Genomic DNA, 11,525 nt, shown 5'->3' with positions numbered 1-11,525 from the left:
TGAACTCGTGTCGGGGAGTCGCTTCCCACCGCGATTTTGTGGATATGGAACCGACCGAGATCGTCGATTGCATGACTGATCAGGATGTCATTGAGGCTCGGAAAATTACTAAAATGGTTGACGGTACAAGAAGGAGCACAGCATCAGTCATTCTCACCTTCAGTGCTGCTAAGTTGCCAGAGAGGATTCATGTAGGGTACGAGTCGGTTCCCGTTCGTCCCTACATTCCGAATCCTCTCCGTTGTTTCAAGTGCCAGCTTTATGGTCACCATGGTAACGCTTGTCGGTCTTCCCACGCTTACTGCGGTAGATGCGCAGGAGAGGCCACTCTGTGGACCAGTGCACATCCTTGGTAGAGAAGTGCCGTAATTGTGAAGGTGCTCACTCCACTTTTTCACGCGATTGTCCCGCGTGGAAAGTGGAGAAAGAGGTCTGCACGGTTAAGGCTACTGAAGGATCTCTTACTATGAAGCAAGGATGCGAGTGAAGCAGACGCAGGCCGCGCCTGCTTCAAACGTCTCCTACGCTTCAACAGTAAGGGCTCCACCTAAGATGTGTACTGTTGCTATCCAGACTGACCTCAGCGACCTGCTGCCTGCTCCATCTACCACCACTGATTCCCCTTCAACCTCTGCCTCATCATCTGCTAAATCTACTACTACTACTACTAAAACCTCTACTCCTATAACTTCCTCTGCTCCATACCTGTCTGCTATTTCTCGTACTCCCAGTAAGGGTGAGAAGACAGACAAGTCTAATAAATTAAATTTAACAAAGCTTGAACGTCAACGCCCTTCTCATGTCGCCGCTCCCGCGCCGTCGAGGAGTTCACACGCTCGCTCCCTCTCGACGAGCTCCGGGGAGTTAACAATTGATGAATCGATGGATGTCACCATTAGTAAGGGCCGGGAGAGGTCCCCCGGCAGCGCCTCTGAGCGCAAAAGGACTAAGAAAAACGGCCGCCACCACAACTCTTAAGCCATAATGTTCAAGGTGTTACAGTGGAATTGCAGAAGTATTCGGAATAAAGATCCATATTTGTCACTTTTAGTGAACATACACAGGCCGTCCGTTATTTGTCTACAAGAGACGAGACTACAGGATCAGCCTGATCCTGCAGTGCTAAAACACTACCATCCGTATAGAAGATATGAGGGACACGGCGTTGCTATATACATACACAAAACACTGACACAAACAGAAGTGACGTTGAATACACCTCTGGAAGCGGTCGCGTGCAGGGTGAGATTCAACGACACGTATCTGGCTATCTGTTCCTCTACTTGCCTCCCAATACCTCCATTGTTGATGATGACATTACATCTCTTATTAGCCAGCTTCCGGGCAACAGGCTAGTTGTTGGCGACTTTAACGCCCATCATCAACAATGGGGAAGTGAGAGGTCAAGTGTACGTGGGGAGCAGATAGTAAACATTTTATTACAGACAAACCTCTGTCTTCTGAACGATGGAAGTGCGACTCGTGTAGATGATCGGACTGGTAACGCGTCTGCCATTGATCTGTCGTTGCTCTCGCCAGGTATACTCCTGACTTCTCCTGGGAAGTCATCGACGACTCCACGGAAGTGACCATCTGCCCATCTGCATCTCTTATGCACGCGACATCCCGCCCACCCCCGCCCTCCCAAGTTTAACTTCAAGAGAGCAGACTGGGCAACCTTCCGTGGGGTTGCCGACGTGGATATATCTGGCGAGGACATTGACACGATGGTCAGCAACGCAACACAATCCATATTACACGCCGCTGAGGCTTGTATTCCGAAGACTTCTGCAGTTTACACTAAGCATGGAGTCTCATGGTGGACAACGGATTGCCGACAAGCACTTCGTGAGCGCAATAGACGATACAGGTACTTCAGCCAGCAGCCCAGTCAAGCAAATTTCATAGCCTATAAAAGGCAAGGGCTCAGGCAAGGAAAGTCATCCGTAATGCAAAGAAAGACTCATTCAGACAATTCATATCATCTGTTAACCGCACCACTCCTCTCTCCAAAGTATGGCAAACAATAAATATTTTAAACAACAGAAAACCATATATTCCTATCACTACCCTTAAAATAAATGATAATATAATTGATAACAAAACAGAAATAGCAAATGCCATAGCCCACCAATTCCATCAGGCCAGCAGCACAACTTATTATGACCCTACCTTCCTTCCAAGGAAGGAGGCTGCAGAACTCACTGTCCCAAACTTTGCCACAGGAGGCGTAAACTCAGACTACAACACAGAGTTTACGTTGGATGAACTCCTCTTTGCCCTGAAATCCTGTAAAGGCTCCAGTCCTGGTCCAGACAATATTTCATATATCATGTTACAAAATCTCGGCCACCACTCCCTTTCAAAATTATTAACGCTCTACAATAGAATATGGACCACCTACACTTTCCCTCAGTCTTGGCACTTCGCCCACACAATCCCAATCCCCAAAAAGACTGGACGCCTTACGGACCCCAGTGCGTTTCGTCCTATTGCGCTCACGAGCTGTCTATGTAAGGTCATGGAACGTATGGTAAAGCGAAGGCTACTTTTTGTTTTAGAAGCGAAGGGTCTGTTAGGTGATCAGCAGTCGGGCTTTCGGAAGTACCGAAGCACGATGGATCACCTAACACACCTGGAGCATTGCATTTCAGAGGCTTTTGCCAAAAAGAATTCATGATAGGGGTGTTTTAGACATCCACAAAGCCTTCGACATGACATGGCGACACGGCATCCTCATGAAACTCTACGCTCATGGCTTCAGAGGTAACTTGCCCATTTTTGTTTATAATTTTCTTCAGGACAGAACATTCTCTGTCAAGCTTCCTGGTAACGTAATCTCGGACGTTTTCGTCCAGGAGAACGGGTGCCGCAGGGTAGTGTTCTTAGTCCCATTTTATTTTGTATAATGATTAATGATATTCTGTCAACAACTCCCGTCCCAAGGAATCTTAAATACTCATTGTACGCCGACGATTGTGCGTTATGGCACTCCTCGCCTAACGCACAATTCTCAGCGGGGCGGATTCAGGATGCTCTTGATTCCGTCCAGCATTGGGCCTCATTATGGGGATTTAAGTTTTCAGTTGCTAAGTGTATCGGTGTTGTTTTCACTAGACGTAACGTACCTGATTTGCAAATAACTCTTCAAGGCCAACCGATACCGTTTCAAAATTCAGTCAAGTTCTTGGGTCTGCATTTTGATAGCAGACTCATGTTAATGAATTGCTCATTCGTTGTCGTAAAAAGATCAATGTCCTCAAATACCTTTCTGGTACTTCATGGGGAGCAGACAGAAAATCTTTATTAATGGTGTACAAGTCCTTAATTCGTTCTCATTTAGACTATGGCTCACTGGTGTATGGGTCTGCGTCGGAACCAACACTGAGGAGATTGGATGTACTGCAGAATGAATGTGTGCGAATGTGTCTTGGAGCCCTGCGCTGCACTCGTGTGGCGCGGATGGAGGTTGAGGCCAATACACCACCGCTACAACTACGTCGCGACGCCCTCCTTTTATCTCATGGGATAAAAGCGGCTCGGAAAGCTCCCTCGGTAACACAGCAAACAAGATTATATGGCAGCACCACCACCTCCACAATGCGGTCCGCCGTCCAGTCTCAGTCAGACTACACACGCTCTGCCAGCAAACGGGCGTGAGACTGGACGATGCGGACCAGCTCGTGCTGCCCACCCTTCCCCATGGAAACTTCCCACCACCACCTTCAACATCAACTGGCTTCAGGGGAAGAAGGCTGTGGTTACCGAGGTGGAGCTCCAACACCACTTCCGAGCCCTCGTCGCTGGCCTCCCTCCATCCCTACATCTCTACACAGACGGCTCCAAGACAGGTGAATGTGTGGGTGCAAGTGTATGGTCGTGTGAATGTGCCCTCAGGTTCCGGCTGCCTACCCATACATCGGTTTTTCTGCTGAAATTTTTGCTATTGACAAAGCCATAGATTATGCTTTAAATTCAATTCATAATTCAATTGTCATTTTTCGGACTCTATGTCAGCCCTTCAGGCAATAGAGTCCGGCCGCACGGATACAAATGAAATCCAGGGCAACATCATTAATAAGCTGAATTCATGTCATAAATCCTTCTCACTGGTTTGGGTGCCTGGACATTCCAATATACGCGGGAATGAACAGGCTGACATGCTAGCTCGGTCTGCTGCAGAGCTCGAGGGAGCGTGGAACCTCCGTCGGGATCTGCAGTCATGTCTCTCAGTTGTTAAATCATCAGCAAAACTCCTGTGGCAGAGTCACTGGGACAACCTCCACCTCCACACCACCAAACCCATCCTGGGCAGTGGGCCTCCTCCAATCGCCCCACAAGGCGGGAGGAGGTGGTCCTCGCACGCCTCAGGATGGGCTGCACCCTCCCCACCCACATGCTCCCCTACATAGCCAACGCCTTCCCACCACAGTGTTCCAGCTGTAATGTCACTCTCTCTGTCGAGCACATCCTGCTTCACTGTGTGCGTTATCGTGAGGAGAGGCGGCCCTTGGCGGCGTATTGCCGGGGTCGCGGCCTCCCGCTAACGCAAACCACCCTCCTGGGTGATGAACACCCGGATGTGGTCGATAGACTGATGATTTACCTGACTGAGGCCAATTTAATCAGAGAGTTGTGATTTATGTGTATATATTATGTTATTTATTCTATGTATTTATTCTATATATTTATGTAAATAAAAGTATGAAAGTGTGTATGTTTCCAATTTTGCGTGATCTAATGTGAATGTTTTCCCTTCATGTATATATGCAATACGTAGTGATACTACGTAGCCACCCTGTGTGATTGTGATTTATCCTCCTCCCCATGCCCTGACAAAGGACAATAGTTTTGAGATAGGTATAGGATCCCTGTGTGAATGAAGCGTGCATGAGAATATGTGAAGACACTTAATAAGATATTAAAAAAAAAAAAAAAAAAATAAAAAAAAAATAAATAAATAAATAAAAAAAAAAAAAAAAGCCATTAAAAAAACAACTATATATGTTAAAACAAAATAAAAGACTTTATTTTAAAAGAAATGTTAAAAAAAGTTAAAAAATAAATAAATGGCCTAATACCCAAGACAGAAAAAAAAAAAAAAAAAAAAAAAAAAAAAAAAAACCTCCCCACTTACCTGTTGGACGAACAAGTAGCATGACCACTGCGTCTGGTAATTTTTTAACATTTTGCGTGTGGTTTTACAGCCCCCCTTTGTACCTGAAGACGGGATATGTACTTTCCCGAAACGTTGTGAAGTGGATATAATGAAGATAACCGTCCTTTTGTGGGTCTTCTCTCTCCTGTACCGTGTATATATATATATATATATATATATATATATATATATATATATATATATATATATATATATATATATGTCATGCTCAATCAGCTAAGGAGACGAGTTAGGTTTGGTGCATTAGAGGTAAAGGTTAACGTTATTTTTACATTATTCTTATGTGGAACTACATACATTTTTTTTTATTGTAGTTATATTAATATTGTTCCCTTCACAATTAAGTTAGTCCAACAATTTGGTAATTAAATTTGCTAAACATATATATACAGCATAAGTATTTTTCTTTGCAGGATAGCAGCCAGCACTGCTAAATATGGTGGTTGGGAGTATGGCTACACAGCTTCAGTGTCACTGCATGGCTTGCTGATGGTAGCTCTCCTACTGCTTCTTTTTCTTTTTTTTTTTAATCTCAAAATAAACACTTTTTGATTGGAATATACTGTATTTTTTTCAATACCACAAAAAATTACTTTTAATTCATAAACTTCAGCTGTACACTATCATCTTTATTATATTATAAGTGATAACACCGAATGAATAATGATTATGATTAAATACCTTCTATTTTCATCATAATTTATAGTTTTCTTGTGAGTTATATACCTACATTCTACTGATCTTGAAGTAATGTGTGTTGAATCTTTTGCCACACAGTGTACTCACTTCCTTTCTTCAGTTCACATATCAGTACCATGGCATTGTGCTTTTATAGCTGCCACTGTATTTGCCCCCCTAGCAAAATAAGGTTGCACCCCATAAAACCGTGCAAGGTGATAATGGCCTGTGAGATGGAGCTTCCGTCAGGGAACACCTTGCCTGTGCTACGGTGAGTATGTGCGTGTGTGTGTGTGTGTGTGTGTGTGTATATATATATATATATATATATATATATATATATATATATATATATATATATATATATATATATATATTGTTACATACGACACACGGCTGCGGTTAACTGCTACAGCTCACTAGAGTGTTATTCTGGCAAAATCGCCAACTTTGTTACGGTCAGTACAGTGGGGATTATAAAAACACTCCACAGAGTCCCCACTACTATAACTCACAGCTGCCGTAACCCTCAGGATCTTTCAAGGTCGCCAACAGTGCATAATTTCCCCCATTGTAAGGGAATCTCCTCAGCAACTCCTTCTCCTCCTGTACCCAACCAAGTAAAACTTCTCCTCCTGTACCCAACCAAGTAAAATTTATAAATGGTAGATGCTATGTGTAACAGGGCAAGGCCTTAATACCCCCTAGAGAAACCTCCCACAAGGATAATTCCATCCACTTCTCTATGAAGTATTAATGCCTCTCCACCCGCCTTGTCCACAGACTGTGATAACTCAGACCGGAACAACACGTGCGGTATATTTTATTACTATGCTATCCTACTACAACAAGTGCTTACTAACACCTATCAGACTGACATCCCTGGTCTACTACTACTGCAATATATGATGTGTACAGCATATCTGGTGATGTACACACAAGCCCAGACACCACCTGCGGGTGACGCCAGCTATACACGGAGTCCAAATACTCGTCGCAGACAAGTCTGGCGGACGACAACTATGCACCACTGGCCGATATGAAGCCTCTCAGCATTCAATAGTGTGCGTGGCTACTACCACTACAATACAGTATACTACTGAAACTATACAAAAGATGGTGGGGGCACACAGCCGCCCACCAAACCCCACTGGTGACTACAACCACCAACCGCAAAAACAGGACGAAACAATAACACGTCCCTCCGCGTCGTTCCACCCGAGTGGACGAACGCACGAGAACTGCAGCCAAACTTACTACACCTCTCCCAGAGCAACAAGCCCGTTGCTCTAACAGTCACGGTCTGCCCAGTAGCAAGCCAGCTACTCAACAGGAGGGCACAACTCCCAGACCGATGACTAGCGAGTACTGGTAACACACAGTTCAGCCACACTTGTCTCTTACTGTGCCGAGAACGTACGTGTTAACTCCGCTGAAGACTGGCCGGTACTATAAACAGTATACTACTGATACTACACAAACAATGGTGGGGGCACACAGCCACCCACCAAACCACACTGGTGACCACGGCCACCAACAAACAAACAGGACGAGACAAAGTGTCTCTCTCTTCCGCGCCTCCACCCGAGTGGACGAACGCACGAGAAATGCAGCCCCAACCGGCCACACTTTCTCAAAACAACAAGCCCGTTGTTCTACAGCCACGGTCTAACCGAGTAACAAGCCAGCTACTCAAAAGGGAGGGCACAACTCCCAGACCGAGACTGGTGAGCACCCAGAACAGCCCAGCAACACGTGTCTCCACCCTGTGCCAGAAACCAAGAGCGCACGTGTCTACCTCCGCTGAAGACTGGCTGGTTACTGATGTGAAGCTCGCAGGCACACAAAATGGTGGAGAGAGGGAGGCGGGTTGTCTGCTCAGCAGAACAGCCGAGGACCCTCGCTGGGTAGCCATAGGCTACACATATAATGAAATAATAAATCAAAGGGGATTAAGACGGTGCCCATCACAGTATATATATATATATATATATATATATATATATATATATATATATTATTTTTTTTTTTTTTTTCTTGTTTGTTTTGTTGTTGCACTGCCTTGCCACATTATAATACATTTCATTTTATTCTCTAAAATATACCATTCTAAAATTATTCATTGCCTATCTTCTTTTATTGCCACAATCATCACAGCTACACTGCGGGCTAACCAAACCTAATCAAAGTAGCCTAGCTTAACCTAAGTAACCGACTTCATTATAAAAAAATAAATAATAAGCTCATCACATCACACAATGCACATATCAATACATATAAAATATACATATAATACTACCACAAACGCGCTGTACGTTACGTATTCAATTATTATATATAAATAAAACAAGGATTTTTCTGGGGGTCCTATTGGTTAGATTGTAGCGGCCGTTTACTTAAGTCTGCCCTACAATCATTGCATTTTCTGTTATCACCATACATTTCCTGTCTCACCATTTCATGGCATACTAATTAATTATTTACTTTTTTTTTTATAGTATATTTGTCTTACTCTCATATTATTATATTATTCATTTTATTTATATTTGTATAATATGCAACACAAAACACTACACATTCACTCATTCATACATACATTCATACATACACAATCACATACAAACTTATTAAAATTAATATTGTTAAATATTATTTATATATGTACCCAACTATGTTGTAATAAAAAAACCCTCCACTGAATGCTTTTAATTCAGTTTCCTCAATTAGCATTAGCTCCAATAGTTGGTACTCTTTCCATACCAACAAATGGTGACCCCATGAGCTAGCTAAGAGGAAGGAACCGTGGCTGTATAAGAGCCACTGTCTCCTAGCCCAAAGACCTGCGCCAGCTCCGCCTGGGGTATTCGTTGGAGGGCTCCTACCCGAAAAAGCTCCACCTCCATATGTGGTGTTCGTGGAGTTGACGGTTAGGCCGGGAAAAATATTATGCCTTAGGCATAGTAAGGGTTAAATATACCCCCCCCCCTCCTAGCACCTTTGTGCTCCCTCCCCCTTCCCTGCTGCGCCTTCTGCACCCACCTTTCAGCGCCTTCTGCGCCCACCTTTCAGCGCCTTCTGCGCCTCCTACAGCACCTTCTGTGCCTCCTACAGCACCTTCCGTGCCTCCTACAGCACCTTCTGTGCCACAGCGACACCTTCTGCGTCCCTCTGTCCCGCCCACCTTCCAATTTTCACCTTTGCACCCGCCACCTGGATTACGGCGTGATATTGTGCTTACCCGCCACCTGGATTACGGCGTGTTACTGTGCTTACCCGCCACCTGGATTACGGCTTGAGTGTTACCCTTTTCTCGACCCGCCACGTGGATACGGCGTGAATCCCCATCCCCCTGTGCAAGCACACACCAGTGACACACGCCAGTGACACACACTAGTGACACACTCCAGTAACACACGCCAGTGACACACTCCAGTGACACACACTAGTGACATACTCCAGTGACACACGCCAGTGACAGTGACACTATTGTGTACAACAGCAGCTCCCTAAGCCCTGCTGTGACCCATAGGATCTTCACGCCAGAGCCTAGTGCCCATCACCACCACCAGCCATGTCTCAGGAAGACCTTGCTGCGACGGCGGTGTCTTTTAAGGCACCTCTCTTCTACTCGCAGGACCCATCCTTGTGGTTCTGTCTCTTGGAGTGCAGCTTCAAGGCATCCAAGATCACTAACAGCCTCACCAAATTCAACCATGCTGTTAGCTTCTTGCCATCCGACGTGCTTACACATATCTCTGTCGTCATCTCCACTGCTGCCTCCTCTGACACTCCCTATGAAGATTTGAAGACTGCCCTACTAACGAGTCTACAATCTTCCGTCGCCACCGTCTCCGTGAGCTCCTCTCTAGTGAGGAATTAGGTGATGAGAAGCCGTCACATTTGCTGAGTCGCATGAAGCAACTGCTTGGTGACAAGTACCAAGCCTTCGACGCTGATCTCTTCAAGCAACTGTTCTACCAGCGCCTTCCTCCTGCCATCCAGCGTAGCCTCTTCAGCGTCAAGGACACTTTGAAACCTGACGCCATCGCTAAGTTGGCAGACGACTTCCTGGCGATTCTTCCTGCAACACCTGCTTCTCCTGTGTCTTCTGTCACTACCACACAGAATGACACCCAGTTGTCTCACCTTACCAAGCTCATCTCTCAGCTTACCACCGAGGTTAACTACTTGAAGAAGCAACTGCATGATGGCCGTCGCTCACGTTCCTCCACTCCTCGCCGCCTCCAGCGCCGCTCCCGTTCTAGGAGCCCAGGTCTGTGTTGGTACCACAACAAGTTTGGTGCCAAGGCCAACAAGTGCGTTTCCCCATGCACCTACAACACGTCAAACACCAACGGCGAGCAGTGATGCAGCCAATTGCCCGCCAGTGTTTCTCAGCGCTGCTCCACCTACGAGACTGCCGCTCCAACACAAGGTTTCTCATAGACACCGGCGCCGATGTCAGTATTATCCCGCGCCCGCCAGTCTACGCACCTTGCCGCCTCTCTTGCATCTCTACGCCGCCAATGGGACCAAGATTCCCGTCTACTCACGGCGCACCATGCAAGTGAATCTCTACCTCCGACGTCGCTTCGAATGGACCTTCTACGTCGGGGATGTCAGCCAGGCAATTCTCGGAGCAGACTTCCTCAAGCACTTCAACCTGCTGGTCGACGTTAAAGGCCGCAGGTTAGTCGACCCTCTGACCTCTGTCTCCTCCTTTGCTCGACCAGCACCAGGAGACAGCACTCTCCTCTCTGTCATCAAAGGGGACCACCAGTTCGCTGTTTTACTCAAGTCCTTCCCCACGCTGACTCAACCCTACTCAGCCAGCGTGCCCGCTAAACACCATGTGCAGCATCACATAGAGACTTCAGGACCGCCTGTACACGCCAAGGCCCGCCGTCTTGCTCCCGAACGCTACCGCCAGGCCAAGGCCGAGTTCGAGTCTCTGATGCGGCAAGGTATTGTGCGGCCCAGCAGCAGCAACTGGTCATCAGCTCTTCACGTCGTCCCGAAGAAAAACGGCGACATCCGACCCTGCGGAGACTACAGAGCTCTCAACTCTTGCACCAAGGAAGACCGTTATCCTGTGCCTAACTTGCAGGAGTTCTCGTCGCAACTCTCTGGTTCCACCATCTTCTCCCGCATCGACCTCATCAAGGCCTTCCACCAGATTCCTGTTCATCCTGCCGACATACCGAAGACTGCCATCATCACTCCCTTCGGTCTGTTCGAATACGTTAGGATGCCCTTTGGCCTCAGGAATGCGGCACAGACGTTCCAGAGGTTCATCGACGAGGTCCTCCGCGGTCTTCCCTTCTGTTTCGCCTACATCGACGATCTTCTCATCGCGAGCCCCGACGAAGCCTCGCACAGACAGCACCTCGAACAAGTCTTCCGCCGCCTCCAGGACTACGGTGTCCAGATCAACGCCGACAAGTCAGAGTTCGGCGTGGCCTCGCTCACCTTCCTTGGTCATACCGTCACTCCAGCAGGCATCACTCCACTTGCCACTAAATGTGAAGCCATCCAGCAGTTCCCGAAGCCATCTACCCAGCGCCAGCTCAAAGAGTTCTTGGGCATGGTGAACTACTACAACCGCTTCATTCCACACTGCTCTCTCCTGCTGCAGCCTCTACACGCCATGATCAAGCCGTGCAAGCGT

Source organism: Portunus trituberculatus, chromosome 2, assembly GCF_017591435.1.
Source record: "Portunus trituberculatus isolate SZX2019 chromosome 2, ASM1759143v1, whole genome shotgun sequence".
In the NCBI taxonomy this organism is placed as follows: domain Eukaryota; kingdom Metazoa; phylum Arthropoda; class Malacostraca; order Decapoda; family Portunidae; genus Portunus; species Portunus trituberculatus.
Note: the sequence above shows the minus strand (reverse complement) of the source record.